This window comes from Desmodus rotundus, chromosome 1 (assembly GCF_022682495.2).
Source record: "Desmodus rotundus isolate HL8 chromosome 1, HLdesRot8A.1, whole genome shotgun sequence".
Classification (NCBI taxonomy): Eukaryota; Metazoa; Chordata; class Mammalia; order Chiroptera; family Phyllostomidae; genus Desmodus; species Desmodus rotundus.
The window spans coordinates 53,613,059-53,625,916 of NC_071387.1; the positions used below are offsets into that span (position 1 = coordinate 53,613,059).

General features: G+C 36.2%; 1 long non-coding RNA gene and 1 pseudogene across 2 annotated transcripts in view; one reads left to right on the forward strand and one right to left on the reverse strand.

Annotated features, from left to right (window-relative positions):
• LOC139440926 (uncharacterized) overlaps positions 1-12,858 on the forward strand; it is a 55,076-nt gene that overhangs the window by 34,481 nt on the left and 7,737 nt on the right. The window lies entirely within an intron of this gene.
• On the reverse strand, positions 7,049-9,293 carry LOC112299523 (replication factor C subunit 1-like; annotated as a pseudogene).

A 12,858-nucleotide genomic window follows, 5' to 3' on the forward strand; every position in this document is an offset into this window, starting at 1 on the left:
CATTGATGACTGACTAGATGTTTCCATGTGAGAATCTCTTGCATATGGCAAATCTCAGTATGTGTTTATAGGATGGCTGATGTTAAATTCGGTCAAACAGGGACTGTATATCTTCAAGTCATCACTAGTTAATGGGGCTAAATGTGATAACCTGAAGTTCCTAATATGGTAAGTTTCCTGGTGGATTCTGAAGATGATTTCTTTTTATAAAAAATTCCCACAACATTCCTTGCAAGTTTAAAATTTTATATTCTGTAGAATCTGATGGACCTGTAATAAAATTACTTCCAAAATATATAATCAAAAATTCCCATAAAATAAACTTGCTTTCTGTTAGTGGTATGTTCAAAGGAATACTGTGTAGTAGAGTTGACATATCTTAGTATCACATAATTTTTATGAGGCTCTGAGAATTCTAATGTCCATAAAAACAGTAGGACATAGTTGAACTCAGACTGATGAGTCCTGAAGCAGAAGAGTATGTGAAACTGAGCTGGTTATTGAAATGAGTTTTAACATTGGTAAATCAGTTGTGTACGGTTAATTTCCATCCTCAGATGGCATTGTACTCTAAAGTTAATTTGTAGATCAGTGTTTTAGTACTTAGAATACATTTTCCCATAGTATTAATGCTATAAATCAATTTCTGGGCCATCAACAAAAACTACTTTGTCCACAATATAGATGAACTATGATACTAATAACGCCTGATCACAAAGGACACTTTAACATACTATCTATGTGGGAACATATTTCCATTTTCAAATGGGAATTTTTAAGAACATATAATTCCTCCATTTCCCTAGGCCCAGGAATGAGATGTTCTGCTCCCTGCTCCCAGCCCTGTACCTCCTCCTTTTCCATAACAAACCAGTCCCCACAGAGCTTCAAGGGCAGGCCCATAGCCCAGGAGAGGGCAGGATGGCAACAATGAAGGCTTGGGAAAGCACTGTTTCCAACGCGCTCTGGGTTAAAGGCTTGAAAAGTGGGGACACAAGGATCCTCATGTGAGTGTAGCTCCCAGAGAAGTGGTAGGAATTTGAAAGACATGAATATCTTAAATAATGAGAAACTATCTTCCTGGGACAGGAAAGGCTTCTGTGGCAGCAGGGCCATTTGCTAGGGCAGTAAGAGCCAGGGCTCTGTGAGAGCAGCACAGTGCTGGTGAATAACAACCAGCTCTTTTGGGGGGGGGGGAGTAAGTTTATTGTGAATATGAGTTTATTATAAATGTTACTTATATTAACTACATGTAGCATACAATTTATAAATAATAAAATTACAATACATTATATCAGAAATTCCAAATAGCGAATTGACTCTCACAGAATGTTTTGGGTTTTTTATTAGATTTTACTTATTTATTTTTAGAGAGAGGGAAAAGGAGGGAGAAAGAGAGGGAGAGAAACATCGATCAGTTGCCTGTCACACCCCCCCAAATGGGGGCCTGGCCCACAGTCCGGGCATGTGCCCTGACTGGGAATGGAAGCAGTGACCTTTTGGTCTGCAGGCTGGTGCTCAATTGAGAGCCACCCAGCCAGGGCTCACAGAAGGTTTTCATTGATGAACTCTTGTAGTTATAGCTAAGCTATAGTAGCAGTTAATGAATGAGTATAGTACAACAAAAGTGAAACAATGACATGTTGGAACTTTATATTTGAGAATGATGTGAACAATTTTGCTGAATCAGATATCAGTTATTAAGTATTGGGAGAATATTTCCTCATTTTTTATGCTATTCACAATGTAATGGCTATGGACACAACACACTTTTTAAGTATAATTTGCATTATTAACATATCCTTCATCACTCTCTTAAGTCTACACCACATGCTGGCAAACTTTCTTAAAGGACCAGACAGTAAATATCTCAGGCTTGTGAGGCCTTTCGTCTCTGTTGCAATGACTCAACTCTATCATGGTAATGGGAAAGCTGCCAAAAACAATTCAGAAATGAATAGGCATGTCTGTCTTCCAATAAAACTTTATTTTCAAAAACAAATAGCCAGCCCACAGTCCATATTTTGCCAACTCCTGATCTAAACAATCAACAAAAAAATAAGTCAAGGCTTGATTTGGCATTTGCAGATTTCCATAGTGTAAATACTCCCATCATGCTCAACTTCAGGGTACCAATGGGATGTCACTGAAGTTGGAGTTGTACTTGTATTTACTGTATTTGTATATGGTATCTTCATTTCGACCATACAGATACAATAGATATTAATAACTTAAGAGTACAGACATATAACCTAAAAGTGCAAATCATAATATACTAATTAGAAACTGATCAATTCTGAGTACTTTTTACCATGGTTTTTAATATAATTTAGTGTTTATTTTTTGTAATTTATTTCACTGTAAGTTTATATTATTTAATTTTTAACAACTAGGGAGATTTTCTTCAGAATCTTCCAAAGTTAAGGGATCATAAGGAGGGGATCCTTTAAACAAATAATGAATCAGAAATAGAGAGTCTGGTTTATCAAAGACTTACCTTTCATTCTTTGTAGAAGGGTTCCATAGCCCAAGTCATACTGGTAGGTAAAGACAAAGCCTAATGGAATGATAGGAAGAGGAAGGCTGGCTTCTTTCTTTTTATTGCTCTGGTTCAAGAACAAAAAAGAATAAATATCAAAAAGTGACTTGTAAGTACATATCTCTATACTTGAAAAAAAATTTACCTGCTGTTTGAAAGAATGTCCTTCATTTCAAAAGTTACTTAATTCATTTGTGTCTTCTTTGAAAATAGGATTTCCTTACCCACAACCCCTTACCAGCTTCTGCAGTTCTCCAGGGCAAGCAGGGTCTATGACTTGCTGATCTTTATTTGATGTTGTGGCTCAGATCACTCATTTTATTAATGGTTAAGTATTGATAATCTACCCTTTAGGGATTGTGGAGATTAATTTGTAGAAGCCCCCTTCTATCTCAATGTCAAGTTCTCTAACTTATAAAATGGAGAAAAGGAGAAAGGAAACATAATAAACTAAAGGCAAAATTAACTATTGCTGCCCTGTTTTTACAGAATTACCTCTGAGGATAAGCTATACTTTGTTTACATACACACTTTTTGGACTGAAGTCCTGTCTTGGACAACTTAGTATCGTAATGACAAAGACAAAATAAATAATTTAAGAAATTTTTAAAGTAAATAACAAACATACCCAGCTGTTAAAGAGATGGCTGCAATACCAAAAAATGTTCCAAAGTATTTGAGAAATTCCCGAGACCAAGCAATCTGCATGGCCATTTGTCTTTCTCTCATTTCATTCTGCATAATTAGCTGCCTTTCCAGCTGAGGCCAAAACAAAAGAAAAAGTGTGGTTACTCATCTTTTGAATCTGAGCAGAGTCAATAGTCTGTTTTTCCAGTGGATTTTCATTCTTCAATTGCTTTGATTCATTTTTTTTTTAATTCTCAATAGACTTTTACTGAAGTCCCTGTGGACAGCTGTCCCCAGCTGTTAACTTTGGCAGTGAAATCTTCCTGGAATATATACAGAATAGATATGATATTCTTTTTCTGTGTCCAGAGGTATTGCACGCATGTGGTTCTGAAGCTTTCATCCAAACCTAATATATATGTTCAGCTTATTATATCACATGTGAGGAAAAATCTCTGTGCCTTTAAATGCAGACACATCTTACTGGCCTTTATTACAACTTGCACTGAAATAATTTTATCTTCCAAATCCATCCAACTCCAAATTGAAATTCATTTGGATTATCAGGTCCATATCACACCGTGATATAATGGTAGATGGTTATTATTTTGAGACATCAATAGAGATTTTTATTTGCTGCAATTTTCTTGTTGCCTCAGTCCTTCACCACTTAAGTCAGTGCCTTTCACTGCCTTGGAGCAGAAAGCAGATGCAGCTCAGAACACAGGAGACTCAATTTCTGAATGGATTTTTAGAAAACACAAGAGAAGCAACAATCTGAAAACCTAACCCCATTATTTTGAGAGAGTCAGATTCTTGAGAGAGAAAAGTTGCAATTTTCCATTCTAAAATCTTGGTAGAGTGTATTATTAGCAAAGCATAGAGGATAGCAAGCCCAGAATTCATGATGTAAACCACAAGGTGAGGAGAAATAACTAAAAATGTGATTCAGTTTCCCTTCCCTGCCTTCTTTCTACTGTGGGAAAGAACTGGGAGAGGAGAATGAGATTTTCAATATAAAGGTAGGGCTGGGCTCCTTGCCCCTCTTGGGGGTTGAAGCCCCAGGGAAGTAATAGATTTAGGGTTTGGGGACCCCCAGTTTGAGAGCCTCAAATATTTGTTTGTCCCATCAACACACATGTAGATTTATCTTAATCTCCAGGTATCATTTCTTCTTATTCAGGTTCAAGAACCATCTGTTCTTTTTCATTATCATCAAATGTACCATTCCTAGTTAATTTCATCATAGGCAAACATTGCACTAGAAATAAACAGGTTCTTTAGGGATTAAGATTTGATCTTTCTCACCAAAATAAAACTCTAGTGGAATGTGTTGATCTTTCCTAGATTCTTATGGCTGCCAGCAATCCTTGGAACTCCTCGGCTTGTGACGCATCACTTTAATCTCTGCCTTTATTTTCACGCAACCTTCTTCTCTGTCTTCTCATGGTCTTCTCTGTATGAATTCTAACTATTTTAATAGGCATTTGTCTAGAAGCTATGATATAATGCCACCTTCATAATAAGATATAGCAAATCAAAGTTGCTTGATTGGTTATCTATGATTTAATTAAAGAGTGATTATATATAGGGTGGGGCAAAAAATAAGTTTATGGTTGTTCATATGGAAAATAATACAACTAATAAACAATAACATAAAAGTTAACTGTTTCATGTACGCATAACTGTAAAACTACTTCTGCCCAACCTTGTATATACCCTCCTTCTAGGAAAGATTGGTTTGAACATAAGGAAACATCCTTCATGAAGACCCAGAGTCGTCATTAGCTCTCCTGTGCTGTAATGCAGTGGTGCTGGCCGAGTCCACCAGATGGCCCGGGTCTCTGTGTCCTTTTTCTTTCTCCTCCATCAAGGAGCTGTTTCTCACTCTTAGCAATAAATCCTTTTCTCCTGGCTTCCATTTCTCCTCTCTGTCCCTCTCTTTCTCAATCATTTGTTGCTTTTAATTGTCTAGGGGTAGTGAAAGAACAAAACTTTTTAGAACTGTTTATAAAATAAAAGTACCTAAGTTCCTAATGAGCACTTGAAAGCCAAGGGCTTCCTATGAGTATGGTGCATGCATTTTAGAATATGGTCTTATTATAATTATTTGGCTCTTTTGTCTTTAAGTATTTCTTTTTGCTCCCTCAGAATGTTTCAGATAAGAGGTTGTCAGTTATATGACTTTGGTCTAATGAGGTGTCGTGATAGTCAAAATAAAATGGAGAGTAATATTGTTCATACTATTTATAATCATAGCCATAAAATTATAAAGTAGTTATTTTCAAAATACAAGTCAAACAAAAGAGAAGTCAAACAAAATAAAACAAAAAGACAAAACTAAACCCAACTGACTATAACAATGACCATCTAGAATATCCTTCTAGTTTCCCTTCTATCTTCTTAATGAGTTGTGCTTTTCTGATCCTACATTTCTATATCTTCATGCGATCCTGACAACTAAAGGTTTTTATTCAATAAAAAGTACTTCTGTACTTTCGTGTGGTTTTGTTATACTCAGTAATGTTCTAAATATAAAATAATTCCTCAAAAATGCTTCAAAAGATGGAGAAATCCTAAGCAAGAAACAAGTAAGGGGGACTAAAGGTCGTGCTAAGCAAAGGCCTTTCCACCTGGTTGACAGGATTTTTTAAAAATTTGCTTGACAAACTGATTCTAAAATTCCTTTGGAGGAGAAAATATGCTACAACCTGGATGAACCTCAAAAATAATATGGTAAGTAAAAGAAACCAGACACAAAAGACTACATATGGTATGACTCCATTTATGTGAAATGTCCAAAAAAGGCAAATCTATAGACACAGAAAGTAGATTAGTGATTTTCTGGGTCTAGGGTTAGGTTCAGAGATATACTGTAAATCAGCACAAGGGAATTTTGGCAGATGATGGAAATGTTCTAAAACTGGATTATGGTGATGGTTGCAAAACTCTATAAATGTGCTAAGAGTCATTGAATTATACTCCTACAATGGATGGATTTTATACTGTGTAAATTACAACTCAACAAAGGTGTTTAAAAAAAATAGAAGTGGGACATGGTACCCTTCCAGTGTCAGTCGTGATAGGTAAGTAACAGCATGTACTTATTCTAAAGCATTAGTTGCCTGACCATACAATTATTCCAGGTCTTTCATGTTCTACTCTCAATAACTGTTCAAAAACATCTGGACCACTAGGGTAAGAAATAATTTTACACAAATGCAAAGACTTTATAAATAATTTTATAATAAAACATTCTATCTTTATCAAAGAGGGAAGGAAAAAGTTTTTTAGTATTATATATATATTCCTTTCATAAATTAATTCTGTTAAGCTTCACATTCCATATTTTTTCTATTCTCATACTAAAGTTACACTACCAGAATTTTCCTTGCAGTGGCAGGAGGTAGGGAAGATAGTGTTTTTTCTCTGTAAATGTTCCTATTTTCTCTTCAAGCTTTTCTATCTCTAATGTTGATATCACCCTCCATGGGCATTAGAACTTACTTGCTCTAAAGAGGTACAGTTTACAGCACAGCAAATTTTTGGTCAAGAGGGTGGGTTGAACTGATCTGTTTTCCTTTAAAATACTGTTCAAATGTCATTCCATCATCACTTTTGCCAGGTATTTTGGGAGTTCTGCTTGGATGGTTATTAATCTGGAGATTCTTTTATTCCGAAGAAAATACATTTATATAGTATCTAAAATCAGAATCTAGTTAACATCAGAAACTTAATCTAGTGATATAATTGTTAATAGGAAGAATTCCTAGGGCAGGTCATCTCTAATTTAATTAATTTTAGCCAGGCCTTGAAATTAGAAATTTATTATTTAAACCTGATTTCAATATAAAACCAAAAGTAGATGATAGAAAGAATTCATTATTTAGTTATCCATTTCTGGGAAATAATATTGATACTTCCAATTTTCATGTTCACATGTGATTTCAAAAATAAAATATCATCTTTTTAAATGGATTCCAGCACTCCCGTGATTACAAATATAAAGCCTTCCAAACAATTTTCGGCTCCGTTTGCTATTTCTTTGGAGCCCAGAGCTTTGAGACCTTCTTGATTTAAGTAAATTTGATAAGCTTGATAATTAGTGCATCTCTTTTCAGAACCTTTAGGACTTACAAATTTTTTTTTTGCTGGAGAACTTTTGGTTTTGTTAGGAGTTTTTGTCTCAATTCAATGGCATTTTCTTTTCTTTTTGAGGCCATAGGCTCTGTTTCTTTAGAACTCTCTTCTTTTTTTTTTTTTTAAAGCACTAGCTTGGAACTAGCTTTAGAAGTTTCTCCTATTTTGTGAGCCAATGATGGGATTGTTGCTGAGATTCTTTTCAACTTTTTTACATTTTATTATTTATTTTATTTTATTTTATTTTATTTTATTTATTGTTATTCGGTTACAATTGTCTGCATTTTCTCCCCTTCCCTCCACCCCATCCCAGCCAATCCCACTTCCCTCCCCCACCTCTACCCTCCCCCTTGATTTTGTCCTTGTGTCCTTTATAGTAGCTCCTGTAAACCCCTCTCCCCACTATCCCCTCCCCACTCCCCTCTGGCTATTGTTATATTGTTCTTAATGTCAATGTCTCTGGTTATATTTTGTTTGCTTTTTTTCTTTTGTTGATTATGTTCCAGTTAAAGGTGAGATCATATGGTATTTGTCCCTCACCACCTGGCTTATTTCACTTAGCATAATGCTCTCCAGTTCCATCTATGCTGTCACAAAGGGTATAAGCTCCTTCTTTCTCTCTGCTGTGTAGAATTCCATGAACTTTTTTACATTTAGTTTGCTTCTTAGGACTGCAGTTCTTTCTTTCATCCAGAAATTGTTCTATGTTTACTTTATGAGGATATTTATGTTTTTCTGCTTTACTTAAATTGGCTTGGACAGATGAAAACACTTCTCTCTTTTGGGTCTTTTCAAGCCTATTTGTTCTTAGGTTCTTCATCCAACATGGCTAACTAACTCTGGCAAACTCTTCATCTTCATGCAGTTGTCTCTCCAGCTCTGCATCTTCATCAAGTTGCTATTGCTTGGTGATGGCTTCATCATTTAATCTGGAATCATTTGCATTTTGCAAAAGCTCTTTAGTCATTTTGCCGCCACCTTATCTGATCTTTGGACACTTCCATTTCCAAAATAATCAAGCACTGATGTGGGGTTGAGTTTTATTGGTGATAAAGGCTTAGTCTTAGTGTTTTCTTCATTGTTTTTCATATTTGATGCTCCAAAATGATTATTTGTAGATCCTCCATTGTCTTTTGATTTAGAGGCTGCCTTAATGTATATAAAGTCATCTTTTTCCTCTACTTCTGAAGTGTATATAATTCTAAGGTAGGATCTTACCATAGAATTTTACCAGGTTTAGGAGACAGTGACAATTTTTCTGGTTGCTTTTTGCATTTTTTACTTTCACTGTCTCCTCTGATTCTGAATCTGAATCATAGATGATCCTCTTTTTCTTGTTCAGTTGCTTCTGCATATTTACTCATTTACAAGAACTATTTACCTGACTTCCTTTATTCTTTTCTTTGCTTTTAAAGTTTCTTCAGCAGACTTTGTTTATTCATTCTTCTTTATTGTTTCATCTGCAGGTTTCTTTCCACTTGGTATAACCCCAAAGAATTTCTGAATATCCCTTAGTTAGTATGTCTGGACTCTAGCGTTTCTTGAGGGCCCAGGAGAGTCGATGTCAAAGACTGTGCCCTGCACTGCTCGCTGGAGACAACTCCAGTGGCTCAAGTGACTTTCAGGCTACCCACTTCCAAGCTGCTTCCTGTGAGGCCTCCTGGGAATGATCATGATTCTTATTCTGAAAGTTGTAAATTTTGAAGTGATTCATGCTTCATAGTAAGCATAAAGGCATAAATAAGAATATTCTTCTACTAAAGCAAAATTGAAAAAAAAATAGTTTTAAGCAAAAGTTTAAAATTTAATTCCACTCTTATTTTCTCTGTTGAGTAAACTTCTACCACAGAAGCAAATATTTTAGTGCTAAGTATGTAGGCAAGGGCTTCAAAACAAAACTTCAGGTTCCTATTAGTGGCAACAGGTGAACCAACCTATTAGGAAATGAGCTCATGTACTTTCTTCCAGAAGAGATGAAGTAACCCATCTTGCAATTTGCTCCATCTTGCACATGGCTTTCTCCTCACTTTATTCAGGCCTCTGCTTATATATGTCTTCTTCAGAGACAGTATCCAGCCTCAGTGTTCATCATACTGCTGATCTCAACCTAACATACTTCCTGTGTTGTGTGTCATCTCCATTAAAATATCCACTCTATACGAGCAGTGACTTAGTTCAATTTCATATCTGTATCACCTAGATGTTCAGTAAATATTTGTTAAATAATGAATAAATGAATAAAAAAGGGAAAGAATGATGTAATTCTTTTTTAGGGAGGCTTTCAGGGATTTGTTTAAACAAGTGCACAGTGTCTGAGAGAGGAGGAAATGCAGTAGCTGAAGGCAATTGTCCAAGATGCTGCCCTGGGGTTCACTGAATTAAGGGTGCAAAAAGACACAGGGAGTATTGGCTGGCTCTGGTGTCAGCTGTACTCAGCATAACCCTTTAGGTTTGTGAACTTCTTCCCCATCTCTAAGCCTAGTTGTGAGGAGCCCCGATAACTTCTTTCTCATCTAATTTCTTTATATTTAAATGGCAGAACTCTGAGCATAGAATTTGAAAGGTGGTACAGTTGAGATCTGGGCAAATAAGAACTTTATAGCAAAGTTGCCAAAATTTGAATGGATGAATTAAAACAGAGCTTAGAACACATTTTCTAAAGGCAAGGGAGCTTAGGATATCCAGTGAATGGGGGGCGACAGTAAATAAGGTACCATCCAGTGTGAGGTTGTCTTTGTGACTGTGGATGAGGTGACAGGGCAGCAGTTGCATTCTCATCTCCTCCCCAAAAGGGGCAGCAGCAGGGGAAGGCTATCCTGCAGAAATGTTCTGCTGCTCAGATTTAGGAAGAATGAGAAGACTACTGCCCTGTCAAAGAACTTCAGCTTGTGAGGGAATCGCCCTCCTCCAGAAGTAACAGGCTCTCAATCACAGAAGAGATGGACATAGCAAACTGTCTAAAAGGACTATGTCAATGATCCAAGGGGAAAATAATTCTGTTAAGTCATGGAAGTGGTACAAAGCATGCACTGGAAGAAGGAAAACTGAGAGAAGTGAGCAATGATCTTCCTTCTTTATAATATTAATTCCCCTGTGATGAAGTCCACAAGACAACAATTTGATTTTGAAGCGATTACTACTTAGATGCTTTAACTTTTCAATTTGGTAAAGCTATGAACATGTTGGCATTTTTTCCCACTGCTCTCCACCCCACAATAGAAAGTGAAGGTCATAAAGCAAGTAGATGTGTCCTTGGGATCCTCTCACTGGAAAGGTCCACATCTGAAGTTCCTCACTTTACATCACATATATTAGGCAGAATTATGTCACACTTAAACATACATAGTTATTTAAACATATGAGAGAGAGAGATCACATATGAGCACACCAAATCATGTTATGGTGTTCAATGGCAGTAGTTTTTTGTTAAAAGAAATACATAACGTGGAAGACCCACTGCCGTTCACATTTTACCATACTGAATGTTACTCATTCTTCCCTTTCTTTATTGTAACAGACAGATTTTTCTTCATAGTTGTGTGCTTTGGGTTTCTAGTTCTTAAAAATCACAGTTCTTGAAATTCTAACTGAGGTATTTATTAAAGGGGCATAACAACAAAGTATTACTTAGAAGAGAATTAATTTTAACAGTATTTTAAAAAATATTCTAACCAGCCCTGGCTGGTGTGGCTCAGTGGACTGAGCACCAGCCTGTGAACCAAATGGTCATCAGTTCGATTCCCAGTCAGGGCACATGCCTGGGTTGCGGGCCAGGCCCCCAGTAAGGGGTGCGTGAGAGGCAACCACACATTGATGTTTCTCTCTCTTTCTCCCTCCCTTCCCCTCTCTAAAAATAAATTAAATTTAAAAAAAATTCTAACTTAATAGAATTTCCTTTGCTTCAACTTCCCAAAGTCTTTATGCAAATATTTAATTACTAAAAATATGAAGAAAATATTCAATTAAAAGTTAAATTCCTTATCACCTCTTATAGTATTGATTTTTATGATAATATGTGCAAAAAATAAAAAGCTAACCTTTTCCCAAAAGCCTGTGGGTAGATTAGCACTTGCTAATGTTAAGGTACTGTGTCTACAGCTATAGCTTTCACTGTGCTTTTGCTTGTTTGTACATATTATAAAGATATGTATATAATTGCAGGAAAATTTCTCAAGAGAGGAAAATCACCTCTCTTATAATCACCCATTCCAATATAATATCTTAAACTCTGAAGTCTTCGTGTTCAAACTTTCCTCAAAACAAATATTGCCTCAAATTAATATTTATCTTTTTGGGTACACAATAGAAAACAAATGTTTTATACTGTGTAATGTGGCATCCAAGCCATGTATGAGAATTTAAAAATCAAGTAAATGTAACAAAACATCATCAAAAACATATATAACTTCAAAGCCTAAGTTATGTAATTATGTTATTACCATAATGAATCCAAAATTTAATGGCTCACTTATTTCTTCTAATTTATCATTGCTAAATGTATTGTACTTGAACCAAACCTAGCTATGAATTTAAAATTAACATCAATAATTTAGCAAATTCAAAGAGAACACAAATTTTTTTTTTACTGAAAATGATCCAACCATTTCTTCTTCCAGAAAAAGCTCTATGTGAAAAATGTGAATCATTTCAGAACATATAAATATTATAAAACTACTCAACTGTATCTTTTGATCTTTAGGCTCTGGGGCTGACAGGCTAATTGGACCACTGGTTCCATTACCAGGATGGATTAAGTACTAAACATCCTGCAAGGAAGAGGGAAAGGGAACCTGAAAAGCGAATGCCTGGCCACAGAATTGAAGATATAGTCATGGGGAAAGATAAAAAATTATAAAAAATGAAAAATGGAGAATGAAATTAGAGATGAAAGAAAGAATGAAGTAGTAACTATAAGTAAGTAAAAGGGAGGAAAGTAGATAAATGGGAAAGGGAACACTTATTGAGCATTTCTTCTGCCATACAAGCTAGTACTTGAGTATCCTCCTCACCTTAGCAATGAAGTTGAGGCTCAGAGAGCCTATGTCATTTATGCAAGGTCACACAACCAGTAAGTTATGGAGCCAGGGTTGGCCCCAGGTGTCTGTGACTCCAGTGCCTGTGACCTTCTCACTGCACACAGGGAGAGTGAAACCATAGTCCTTAGCAGACATGTCCTGGCTGTAAATCCAGCAGGCATCAGTCTGGGGCCCAGTTTTCCCTTCTAAATTTCCCACTGTGCTGCCTCAACCTGCCTGAAAGTTCTTTTTTTTTTTTTAAAAAATAGTTTATTTATTTTTAGAGAGAGGGGAAGGAAGGGAGAAAAAGAGAAACATCAATTGGTTGCCTCTTGCATGCACCCCAACCGGGGACCAATCCACAACCCAGGCATGTGCCCTGCCCAGGAATCAAACTGGTGACCTTTCACTTTGCAGAACAATGCCCCACCAACTAAGCCACACCATTCAGGGCTCAACCGTCCTGGAAGTTCTGCTATTCTTTTTCTTTCTACTCTTTAGTCTCTCAAGTTTCAGTGTAAGAATGCCTCTCTATCA